At 33.2% G+C, this 12,979-nt stretch overlaps 1 protein-coding gene across 1 annotated transcript in view; it reads right to left on the bottom strand.

The window, feature by feature from the left end:
- LOC122890562 (sulfotransferase 1 family member D1-like) overlaps positions 1-10,694 on the bottom strand; it is a 34,720-nt gene extending 24,026 nt beyond the window's left edge. The window contains exon 1 of the mRNA XM_044226248.1: positions 10,564-10,694. The gene's annotated coding sequence lies outside the window, so the exon portion shown is untranslated. The remainder of the gene's footprint in view (positions 1-10,563) is intronic.
- Positions 10,695-12,979: the final 2,285 nt, after the last annotated feature.

Below are 12,979 nucleotides of genomic sequence, written 5' to 3'. Positions count from 1 at the left end.
TCCTTTCCTTTATTCTTACATTACCCTGGAAAAATAATGCCCTCATCTGTATCTCCCAGGTCATTGCTAAGTCAGGAAAGGAGGGATGGGGGTAACCATTTAAAAAAAGAAAAAAACATTTATATGTCAAATCTGAATGAATATAAGTAGCAAAAAATATTTTTTATAAAGATTCAAAAAAGAAAGACAGCAAATGGGGACATTAGGAAAAGACCTGGAAAAGGATGGTAACATTTGAGATAATTTATGAGGGGTTGGTAGTATTTTAATGAGCAATAACAACAACATTAGTGTGTTGTTATTATCTGTTTAGAATTATTCATGACAGTGTGCAAGCATGAACAATGGTAAAGGAGAAGAGAAGTATAAGATATGTTCAGGAAAGGATGAGCGGATCATGTTGACTGAAAGTTGCTATAGGTTTAGGAAGGTGTCTCACGCATTCACTGACTCCTTTAATGATACCCGGTAAGTGCCATCCATGTACCAACAATTGGCCAGGCAAAAGACAGTAAAGCTTTTTCCCCCTATAAAATTTTCTATCTAGTGGGTAATGAAAGACATTACTGAAAAATTGTCCTTATTGCAGACAGCTGTGAATGTTGGACTGCCCAGTTTGTATTCAATTAATAAAGAAACAAAGGGCCACTTAAGATTTTGAACAGAGGAATCATGTAATTGAATTAATATGGAAATGTGAGGAAGAGTTAAGAAGTGATGAATGTAAATAAGGAAATTTATATAATTCTCCTTATAACTTTCTGGTGCCCTTGCAATGATCAAATACAATATAAGTGATGAATTCCATATATTCTGAATTTCTCCTCTCTTGATTTCCATGTTATCACATTCTGACTGATCTCCTATCTCTTTGTTAATTCTCAATTTCCCAAAGGACTATTTCTATCTATTTAGACCAGAAGTGTCATTTCTCTTTGAAGTCCCATATTTGGCTCTCTTAGTTCCCCAAAAGTTCCTCAACTTCTCAAATTCAGTAACCACAGTTTAACTTATTAGCTTTGCTCACCACTGAACTAGTTTTTGTCCTGGATTCTTTGTGTATCTCATATTCTGGTGATACCACATTCATTCCACTACTCAAGTCAGAATCTGTGAGTCATCTTAGATTCCTCCTTCTCGAATCTCCTTAACCCAGATGGCTCATAAATCTGATTATTTTTATCTTTCAAGTATTCCTGGGAAAACAGCTTTTCTTTATGAACTAGTGGTTTAGACTGTAAGGTCTGTAGATTCAGAGTTCATATGCCAGATTCATCATGTACTATCAGTGGGACTCTGGACATATCATAAACACAAATTTCAATTTCTTAATCTTAAAACAGAGTTAATTATTTATTCAATTTATAGAGCTATCTTGGTGAAATAAGATGATGCAAATAATGTGTATATTGATAAAACATAGGGTATATTTGGTAAGAGGTAGTCATTATTAATTATTATCATAATATATATCATTATATATGTATATAATATGTATATATCATTATTACGAGTGCGCCTAAATTTGCCTTTCTTTATGTCCTTTTAGTCATCCACTTTGTACTGTGACAATGGTCTTAAAATTAGTTTTAGTTTCTTATCTCCAAGCTCAGTTCCTCTGCCTCCACCTGCCAACTACCAGTATGATATTTAAAACCTGATCACAACCCCAAAGTCAAAAGGATATAGTGTAAAGAACTTTCCCCTAGTTTTCACATTTAATCTCTGCCACCCTGTTTATTTCTTCCTCACTTGGACGTTAGCCTCCAGCAACAAGACAATGAAAAAAACCATCTCTATCTCTCTATCTATTTCTCCATCTGTATAGACAGCTCCACCCCTTACATCCAACTATGACCAGCATTTTCTGTCTTGGAGATGATACTCCTCTCTTGTGTATCTGGAAAACTTCTAGTCACTCCTCAAAATCTCACACAAATTTCACATCCTCTGAGAAGACTTCCTAGTGACCTAAAGACAAAATCAATTACCTTCTTTTCTCCATTTCCATATCCTGAATAGACTGATACTACTTCACATATTTCAGTGTGTTGTTATTATCTGTTTACAATGTCTGTTTCCTTGATTGGAATTTAGATTCATTGTCCCAATATTGGAACAAATATTTGATTTTGTAATCCCAAAGCCTTTACTTTATTGATACAGATAAGCATATTGAAATGAAATGAAGCTTATGCAATATTCTAGGTGGGATAATCAGGGATTAAATTATTTTATCTTGCCACTGTAATTATAATTATTAAGCCAGCACTTTGGGATGTCCTGAAAAGTATCAGTAAGTCATACATCCGATCAAGAAGGAGCTTGCATTCTAAATCGTTATTCAAAATGCACACACATTTACACACATTTACACAGCCCTGCTTTAATGAAGCATTTTGTTATTTAATTCCTCATAAAAATGCTCTAAGTTTAGTCCTATTATACCCATTTATCAAGGGGGAAATTAATATAGAGGAACTTGCCCAGATCATACCCGTCAGTAAGTAGCAGGACTGGGTTTGAACCCTGATAGTCTTGATTGCAAGGACGGTGATCTTAATCACTGTCCTATACTACCTTCTAAGTCTAAACAATGAAGACTTAGTTCCTAATACAAGGTGACATTTAAAAAGTGCCGAATTAGGTGGAGGTAGTCACCTAATCTGTAGAACAAAAGGTGTGATTTGATTTTGACCGTGAGGTTTGGCTAATAATAGATACAGAAGACTATTCTAGTAGAAGAGAGGAAAAAAACAGTATTCTTTTCTACCCCATGTCTCACACACTGTAAAGTATTTTATAACTACATAGAGATATCATCTGCTAAAATGCATATGAAATGATTTTTAGAAAAACTGAATCATGCTAATGACTTGTTTTAATAATATTTATCCTCATTTATTCATATGTTTCATCTAAAATTTTATTTGGAACAATTTCTAAAGGGAGAAATTATACATTTTTAACTTTGTTTCATGTGTGAAAACTGTATAATGAAATATTTTAGTTTATATACAGTTTTTTGTAACTTTTGGAATATTTGTGTTTTTAACAATATTTGGTTATTATAAATTATATATTAAAGGTGATCAGTGGGTGTATTTTAATATTTCCTCAATCTTATTCAGATTTTGCATGAGCTTAATATTCTAAATTAGCATCATAACTCCTAAAAAGCTCTAAGCAAAAGTATTTGTGTAAAACATGCAGTCATATTTAACTTACTTTTAAACTCCTGAGAGCTTTAAATGAATATCCCCAAGTTAAGAATCAGAGCCAAAAAATCATTAAAAGAATGGTATATCTGAGTTGCGTAGAACTTACTATGTGAGAGAAATTGAGTTGATAAGAGCTCAGGATATGCTGAAAGAAGATGATTGTTTCCCTTGGGTCTCTTTTGTTTACTTCTCTGAAAATGTCCCTTGAAATATAACTTCCTCTGGAAGATCATTATAAGCCCTTGGAAACTACTTAATATTCTTTGCACTGATAAAAGCTAATGTTAGACCATGTTAATTGAACAAAACAATTGACTTTCATGCCCATTAATGAGTTAAAATAATGAAATCTTGAACCTGAGGATATGATGTGCCTTAATCATAAAAATATTAAGGTCACAATAATCAATACATTATTCTCCTAGAAAGTGACAATATTTTGATATTCAACAGATTCTTGGTCTAAATGGGACAGATTTTATTAACTCCTTTTTAAATGTGTAAAAACTCAACTGTTTCAACAATACAAGGAACCTGAAGAGAGACATTTGGGCACACAAGTCTCTCTCACGACTCTCTCTATATCGGCAGTAGAGCCCTGAGCTACTCACCTCATATTTCTGAGCCATATTTTACCTGTCTAAAAAATGTGGGAAATGCACGAAATTGTCACTCCTATTTGCTTCACCTCTAACATTACATAATTCTAACTAAAATGAATATATGCTTTAAGTCACGAAAATAGAAACAAGAAAGGAGGAAGATGTTTAACAGAACACTCTATTGCGAAAAAATTCTGTTAGGAGCCAATAATTAAAACACTGCATCACTTCTTTCAAAATTCAAAGTGCACATTTATAAAAGCTTCCCACTCATGAAATCTCAAATAATACAGAATATTCTATATTTGTCACATGACCTTGGAAATTTATCTCTGTAATAAATTATCCAATTAGTTGCCTTTCAGTTGTTGTTTTTTGTTTATTTGCTGTATACACAGAAATGAGACCATGGTCTTCCCACACATTGTATCTTATAAATGATTGTAGCTTATGTTGTCAAATTAAATGGCTAAGATAATATGGTTTAACATTAAGGCATAATAAATGAAGAATATTAAGATTTATGGGCACTTATAGTCATTATAATTTCCACATTGTGTTTTTCCATTTCAACTTAATAGCTTTGAAATTCATATTATCACTGGAAATTTTCAGAGTGTAAGAAACTTGCCCTATGACACAAAACGTATATATGGTAAAGTCAGATTTCAAATCCTGAATATTAACACATCTAATGGTGAAATCACTCACTTTGTTGCTGGAAAGGCCACTGTTAGAAAAATCTAGAACTTACCAAATATGCAGTTTTGGGCAAGTGAACATTTTTTGAGCATAGAACACTTTATCTGACCAGATAGTATCCATTTCATAGAATCATTGTCACTGTGTCATGGTCATTGTTATAATCTCATAAATGAAACTAACTAGAATTTAAATAAAACTTGAAAAAAATCTCATAAATGAAATAAATTAATGTGTATGAAAATGCTACATGCTAACATGTATTTCTAAAAGAGTTATCATATTATCACCATTTATACCATCATAATCTCAAACTTCATCCTCTTTTTTAATTTCAACCCTGACTCAAATCAGGAAAAAAAAAAAATTCTCTTTCACCTGGAGAACTATTCTGTCCCATGATAAGAGATTATGGGTCAGTCGCATGAAAAGAGATTATGGGTCAAGGTTTTTATACTTAATCTACACTTTATAATCAGTCTTGAGCAAGTAATTAACCCTAAAAGTGCTTGGCAACTTTAGCCTTTAAGTGGAGATAATTGCATCTGCCTGTCTTCTCCATCTCATACAGACACTCCCAAGTTAGATGGACCCTATTACCTGATATCCTCAGGCCCTCTTTGTACATAGGCAGGAAGTACTGGATGCCATCTGCTACCAGTCACTCTTTTTTATCACCAAAATCTTTTATATAAGAATTTGATGGTGAAGAGTTAATTATACTCTTCTCCATCTGCAATCCCCAGGGCCTAATAAAATCCAGAAAACAGCTCTCCGGTACCATAGCAATTGAAGGGAATGGTGAGGTCATCATTTCAGTTCCTGAAGCATAAACAACTCTGCTTTAAATTGGGTCGGCTTGTTTGTAAGCCTAAATGAAATGTTAGGAATAGGGTAACAAACATGTATCTTCCTTAAAAATATAATTGTGTCATGTGTGCTTGTGTATGGGTTGTTGTATTTTTTTTATGTCTATTTTGTCTTTGTTTCTTTCTTTAAAATTTGGTTTTTCTGTCACCATGGTGCTGTATGATTTTACCTGAAAGGTAGGAGATTTGGATTTCTCCTGCAGAGAGATAGTATCTACAGAGTTGGAAAAAAGTTGAACATAAGTTTCTGTTTTATAAGATCAAAAGGGGCAGGGGTAGATAGGAGAAGGTAGAGAAATAAACATTTCAGGAGCACCTACAATGGATTGGAGCCAGTTTTCAAAAGGACCTTTCAAATGTGATTTTGAATAATTTATGTAAATTTTCTTTGCCAGATTCTTCTAATCTGTAAAATGGGAATTATTTTATGTCCCATCACATTGAATAGCTGTAAGAATTAAATAAGTAGGGATGTCTGGGTGGTTCAGTTGGTTAAGCATCTGCCTTTGGCCCAGGTCATGATTCCAGTGTCCTGGGATTGAGCCCCATGGCCTCTGCTCAGCAGGGGACCTATTTCTTCTTCTCTCTGCTGCCCCTCCTCTTGGTCCTGCTCATGTGCACATGTGTGCACATGCACATTCTCTCTCTCAAATAAATAAAATCTTTAAAAAAGAAGGAAGGAAGCATTTGGAACAATGTTTGACACAGAGTAAAGATCAATAGAATATTAACAATAAAAATAACTTGAATAATAATTTACATTTATAACAGTATATTAGGATAGATATTATTTATCCTTGTCTTTCATAAAAGGAAACTGAAGCTTGGAGATGTTATAAACAATTACCAATATCAAACAACATGTACAGAGTGAAGTAAAGAATCATAACCACAGGCAGTAATTTCTCTGACATCAGCCATAGCAACATTTTTCTAGATATGTTTCCTAAGGCAAGGGAAACAAAACCAAAACCAAACTATTGGGACTACATCAAAACAAAAAGCTATTGCACAGCAAAGAAAACCATCAATAAAACAGAAAGACAACCTACTAAATGGGAGTAGATATTTGTAAATGATATATTCAATAAGGGGTTAATATCCAAAATATATAACTAATTTATAAACTCAATACCAAGAAACAAACCAACTCATTAAAAAATGGGCAGATGACCTGAATAAACACTTTTCCAAAGAGAACATACAGATAGCTAACAGACACATGAAAAGATGCTCAACCTCATGAATCATCAGGCAAATTCAAATCAAAACCACAATGAGCTATCCCTTTACACCAGTTAGAATAGCTAAAATCAAAATGACAAGAAACAAGTGTTGATGAGGATGTGGAAAAAAAGGAAGCCTTGTGTATTGTTGGTGGGAATATATATTGGTACAACCAGTGAGGAAAACTGTACTCAGTTTCCTCAAAAACTTAAAAATAGAAATACCATACATTCAATAATTCCAATACTGGATACTTTCCCAAATGAAAAAAAAAAAAAAAACCACCAGTTCAAAAAGATACATGCTTATCCTATGTTTATTGCAACATTATTTACAATACCCTAGATATGAAAGCCACCTAAGTGTTCATCAATAGACAAATGGATAAAGAAGATATGGACTACTTATCAGCCACACACAAAAAAAGATGAGATTCTGCCATTTGAGGCATCATGGGCAAACGTAGAATGCATTATGCTAAGTGAAATAAGTCGGAGAATAAGTCAGAGAATGATTCCACTCAAAAGTGGATTCTAAAAAAAAAAAGAAAAGAAAAGAAAAAGAAAAGGATAAACAAAGAAAAAGAAGAATGAGAACTATAAATAGAGAGAAGAAACTGATGGTTGCCAGAGAGAGGGGTATGGGTTTGGGCAAAATAGTGAAAGGGAGAGGGATAATACAGGCTTCTAGATATGGAATGAATATATCATGGGAGTTAAAGGCACAGCAAGAGAAACAGGCAATGATATTTTAATAGTGGTGTAACAGGACAGATGGTAGCTACACTTGTGGTGAACCTAAATAATCTATAAACTTGTCAAATCACTGAGATGTACACCTGTACACCTGTGTCATCTATACTCAGAAAAAAATCATAACCAGTTTCATGGATTCTGAAGACCATCTTGTTCCTTTTTTGTTTTTTTTTTGTTTTTCAGTTGAATAATTAGGTTTCGCTTCTTTAATTTGATAGGAAAGTATTTAAAGTTTTGAATTTGTCCCTGGTCAGTTTTGGCCAAATCCCAGAGACTTTAATATTTCCAGGTTTTATATACATTTACAACATAATTTGTATTTAATTATATGATGACTGCTAACCTATAGATTATTTTAAAAAAAAGTATTTGATTTGCTCATTTAATTTGTTGCATATTACAATAATTTTTAATTAGATTCTCTATGTTAATCTGCTGGTCTAAAGAATGTAAACACCATAAATTTTGTATTTTATATCTGATTGTGATTCTGTGTCCATAAATGATCAATTTGTTGCAAGTTATGTTGTCTATCGATAGTATAAGCATAAATATGCGTATATATATATGCATATGTACAAATGAATTCAATATCAATATATTTTTAAATCTCCAAAATCTTTTTTAAATTCAATCTATTAGAAGATTAATATTGTTTAAGATTTCTCTCTGTACATGTTTCTATCAATTTCTTTCAAATTTTTAACATATGCAGTATATGAATTTTTCTTTTTACTTTGGACATATGCTTTCTAAAATATAAAACTGTGATTGTGTTTATTATGGAATATAATATTTATTATCATAGATTCACCTAACACTTAATCCTTTTGATTCCTATCTTATGAGACAATAGCATTGTTACTTTTGTCTTCTTGGTCTATATTTGTTATGTTTCTTAACTCATCCTTTAAAAATTTGATATCTATGTGTGTGAGTACTGAAATACTGGTGTATCGATATGTGTGTGTATATATGTGCATATACATATATATGTGTGTTTTTTGTTTTAATGTTTAAACCAACTTGAGCACTTTTGTTAACAGAAGTATTTCATCATCCTCCTTTAAAATATTTCCTTCTTCACCTAAGTGGCTCAGTCGTTGAAGTGTCTCGTTTCAGCTCAGGTCATGATCTCAGGGTCCTGAGATTGAGTCCCCCATCAGGCTCCCGGCCCAGCAGGAAGTCTGCTTCTCTCTCTGCCTGTTGCTCACCTTGCTTGTGCTTGTGCTTGCTCTTTCGCTCTCTCTCAAATAGATAAATAAATAAATAAAAATTAAAATGTTTCCTGCTTATCTGTCTGCAACTTCTATGGGTACTGTGATTTTTATAGCCAACTTTCTTTGGAGGCTAGGATACAAAATTCAGTGTCTTTGAGATATAATGACATTTATGTAGACTGAAAGCATTGAATTCTGCTAAGTTGAGAAGAATGGAGGTAGATCAAGCCTTAAATCCACATTGCCAAGGACACAGTGGCCCATTGGGCTGTATCAGACCTAAAGAAATTTATCTGAGCAATGTCAGATCCCTTATTACCAAGTCTTCTCCAAAACAATAAGTTTCCCTTCTCTGTCCTCCTCCTCTCTAAAATCTATTCTTAAGATGTGGTGCTATGAGATGTGATACAACTTGTACATTGTGAAGCTTAGCAAAGCTTCAGTTCTTCACAGAAGTAGATGGCTTTGGCTCAGTTGTGCATCTTAGACAGGAACATGTTAGGTTCTGCCTGGACACAGATCCTTGAAAGTATTCTGCAAAATTATAAAAGCTTTGGAAAGCTACTGCCTATTGACTTGAAATCAGTTTCAAACTCTTTTAAGTTTATTTCTATCAAGTTTCAGAGGACAAGAGCAAGTTGCTCTTAAATGCAAGGAAGAAAGAAAAATTTGTCAACATTCCAGAGAAAACAGAGTCTAATTGTTGTTGAAAAATACCTTCTGTATACTCTCAGCCAGCATGAAATACTAAACGAGTCATGTGACCGCAAATGAACTTTTTTTTTTTTTCTTAAGCCACATAAAATACCTCTTTTAGTATATCTGGATATTTAGGTATCATATGGTACTACAGGCTTCAACTACATTATCCCCATTTTCAGTGGGGGATATAGTGATTTTAAAGTTCAGTATAGCTTTATACATGTCGATAGCTAACAAATCTACGTAACATTAAAGTAAAAATATTTTTGGGAACATTTTCAGAACATTGACTTACAAATTTTCATAAATCTGAGGAAAATATTTGTATCTTTTTAGAAAAAAGAAAATGACTATAAACATTTATCCATTGAACAACTTGCATTGGTTGGTCACAGACATTAATTTAAATACATTAATCCAACTTAACTAGAATTGCTTTAATCAAAGTATTTGGATTTAAAGTATATTAAACTTTTTCATCTGTTATTAAAATGTAATGCTTAATATTCTCATTTCTACAATAAGAATTTAATGATATCAAGTGAGTCTTCATTCCTTAGGACTTTCTCTACTGACACTGGGTTGACTATTGCTTTGATAATAAATCCAGGGGAAAAGTCAAAGAGCTATAGAAGAGACCATTCTGAAGTAACTATTCATTAAAGCGACAATAGAAGTGTGCATGTGAAAAAAAATACAACATAGCTCAACTCTTATCAAAAATTTATGGAAATTGAAGAACACATCACTCTAGTGGTTCTCTAATTTAAAAATTAAAAGAAGGTCATACATGTATTGTAATAAAAAACATGCCATATAGTCAAATTATATTTGAAAAAAAGAAATAAAGCAGTCATCAATGAAAAGTGCATTTATCTAACATCTGTACAATACAATTCTTTGGGAATCTCAAGAAGTACACAAAAGCTGACTTGTATCTTTGCCTAGCAGTGGACCATACAAGAATATTCTTTTAAACTAAACAGAAACTGAGAAGGTGGATGATTAATAACCTTTAAAACTGTGTTTTAGCTTTACAAAGCTAAAGTTAATAGAGTAGACGACGCGACCCAATTTTAAATATGGAAAATAATCCTGCGAGTTTCTGACAGAAAATCTGGACCTAAGAACCCCAAATATTTCCCTTCGTATAGTAAAACATCCACACTAGAATTTTCCATTATTCACTTTCTCATTTTTCAGTTGTTAAATTAGTTGTAGACAAAATATGGGCACTTTAAAGAGAGAGTTGGCAAGTCACTTACCAGATGCCTGTCTTGAGGAACTGGAAGTCCAGATTTTGTTTCTACAGAAACGGAGTACAAGAAATTTCCCTCTGTATATTGTTTAGGCAACGAAGACAATTCATCTAAGCATTAAGAAGGCAAACGTTAAAAGTCTGTAGACCTTTATGAGGTTAATGATTAACTGTAGAAAATCTATTACTGGTTTAAGGATTAAATGCTTAAGTAAGGCTCTTTGTTATTACTTGTGGTAGTAAATAGAAACAAAGAGCCCATGGAAATCTCCTAAGTCTGGCATTCAGAATTAACTCCTATGTGTAGTAAATAGAAGTCTTTATTTTTCCTTTTGCTTCTGACTCCAACTGTAAAAGCCATACAAAACAGTCACATGCTGTTTCATGGCTCCTGTGCTCTCATTAGTAAGCCTTATTTAAAGGTGCTTTATCTGTACCTCTAGAACTGCATGGGCAAGTCAGACCAGCAGGAACATGTTCCCTGGGTAGAAACTGGGAAAAGGATGGGAAACCCAGGAAAGTTGTAATATATTCTTTTCCTTAAATGATGCCTGTACTATCCAGAGTATATCTGTATATCACTTTTTTAAGCTGCTGGTAATAGTGATGACTGTGGTAAAAATTCTGTTTCAAAATAGAAAAAAAAATGGTTTGAAACTATTGCCATTTTCCATCTGATCAAAATATTATCTATGATGTGGTTTCTTTTGTCTCTAGATCTTTATAACGTACTGCTGACAAAGGGCAAAATAATTTCAATCTGTGAATTTATCAGTCTGTACAAAAATGGAATTCAGAAGTTGAAACCTCTCATCAACAAAGTATAAAGATGTAATTAAGTATGACGATCTAAAGTATAAAGATATATCATTATCCTTTGTGAACATCCCAGTGTCTTTGACTGTACTGGAAAAATCTTAAGATTTTATCTTGTAGTCTGCTTCAGGGAAGAAATTAAGAAACAACCTGAATGTCACACTGCTATGGAATTACAGGAAAGCAAAACAACTGGAGACAATTAGATACTTTTCACAGATTAGTCTGAAAAGCAGTGGAAAATATTTCTAATTTGCCTTCCCCCAGGCTTTACAGCTAGAAAATGATCCTCAGGCTCTTATCATGTCTCCAGTTATGTCCCTTAAAAGAGACTGGAGATTTATGTTCTAGAAAAATTGCAATTTAGGGATTCAGGATTTAGGGTCACTAGATGCTGCTGAAGAAAATGTGTCATTAATGAAAAGAAGGGAATTAAGTGATGAGACCCTTCAAGTTAGTTTGATAAGAAGGATGCAGTGCATTTAATTTGATCTCATAGGAAAGACCCAGGGAAATAATCAACTTGACTTCATTCTCCTTCTCTCAGATCTTCTGTCAGATAGAAACCAGAGACCCTAGCATCTTGTTGATGTAATCCATACACATCAGCCTCATAGGGCAAAAAACAGGATGAAATCTGGAGGGATAAACTAAAGATATCCCACATAGTAAAACTGCCCCACTTTTCAGAGAGTCTATTTTCCGAAACTCTAATTATCATTTGTCTAAAAAGCATTGTCAATTTGATTTCTGAAGCAATATTTTAAATATTCTTTTCTGTAGGGTTACATTTCATAAATAAATATTATTTAAGAATAAATTTTACAAATTTGCAGAACATTGTGTGTATATACATATATACAACATTGTGTGTATATACATATACACACATATGTATATACATATATACATACATATCATATATATATGACTATGCGTAACCAGAATGGTGGTAACACATCGGTGGATTTCATCCTACCCTACCCTCTTGGACAGGACTGAAACTTAAGGCAAGATATTTCAAAGTTTAAATCTCTGGTTTCTTATGCCTGTGTTAGTGTGTATGTAGTACATTCTCTGGATGATCTTTAAGGTATGGAGCAAGGCATGGTATACTAAGTTATGGTATGAGAAGTTATCGTATGGTAAGGTATGTTATAGTAAAGTATGGTATTGTGCATTTCACAAGCCTTTATGTGATGAACTCAGCATTGCGTGATGAATTCAGCATTTTCACCAGAAGAAAATGAATAACTGAGCTGTAGTGTGGCAGGGGGTTAAGAGCAAAACTGGGAAATGCTTGAACTCTTCATTATGAAATTCTTTCTGTAGGATATAAAATCAAAGTCAACATTTTTGGTAATGAAAGGTTGAAAAAGGTGAGAGAAGACCATGGGAGTTGATGATATTAATGTAGGCAAATATTCATTATTCTCCACTTTACCTCTGAAAGAAGTATATTATCCTCCCCAGAAAATTTGGATTTAGGCCATGATCTCTTTGACCAATTAAACGTGGGAAGGAAGAACATACCAATGATGCTATGAGAAGCATCGCATTTTACCATGGATCTCTTGGTTTTTGTCTACCGTGCAAATGAGCATGTC

The sequence above is a fragment of the Neovison vison genome, chromosome 11, assembly GCF_020171115.1.
Source record: "Neovison vison isolate M4711 chromosome 11, ASM_NN_V1, whole genome shotgun sequence".
Taxonomy (NCBI): Eukaryota; Metazoa; Chordata; class Mammalia; order Carnivora; family Mustelidae; genus Neogale; species Neogale vison.
This window is presented reverse-complemented; position numbering and strand designations above follow the sequence as displayed.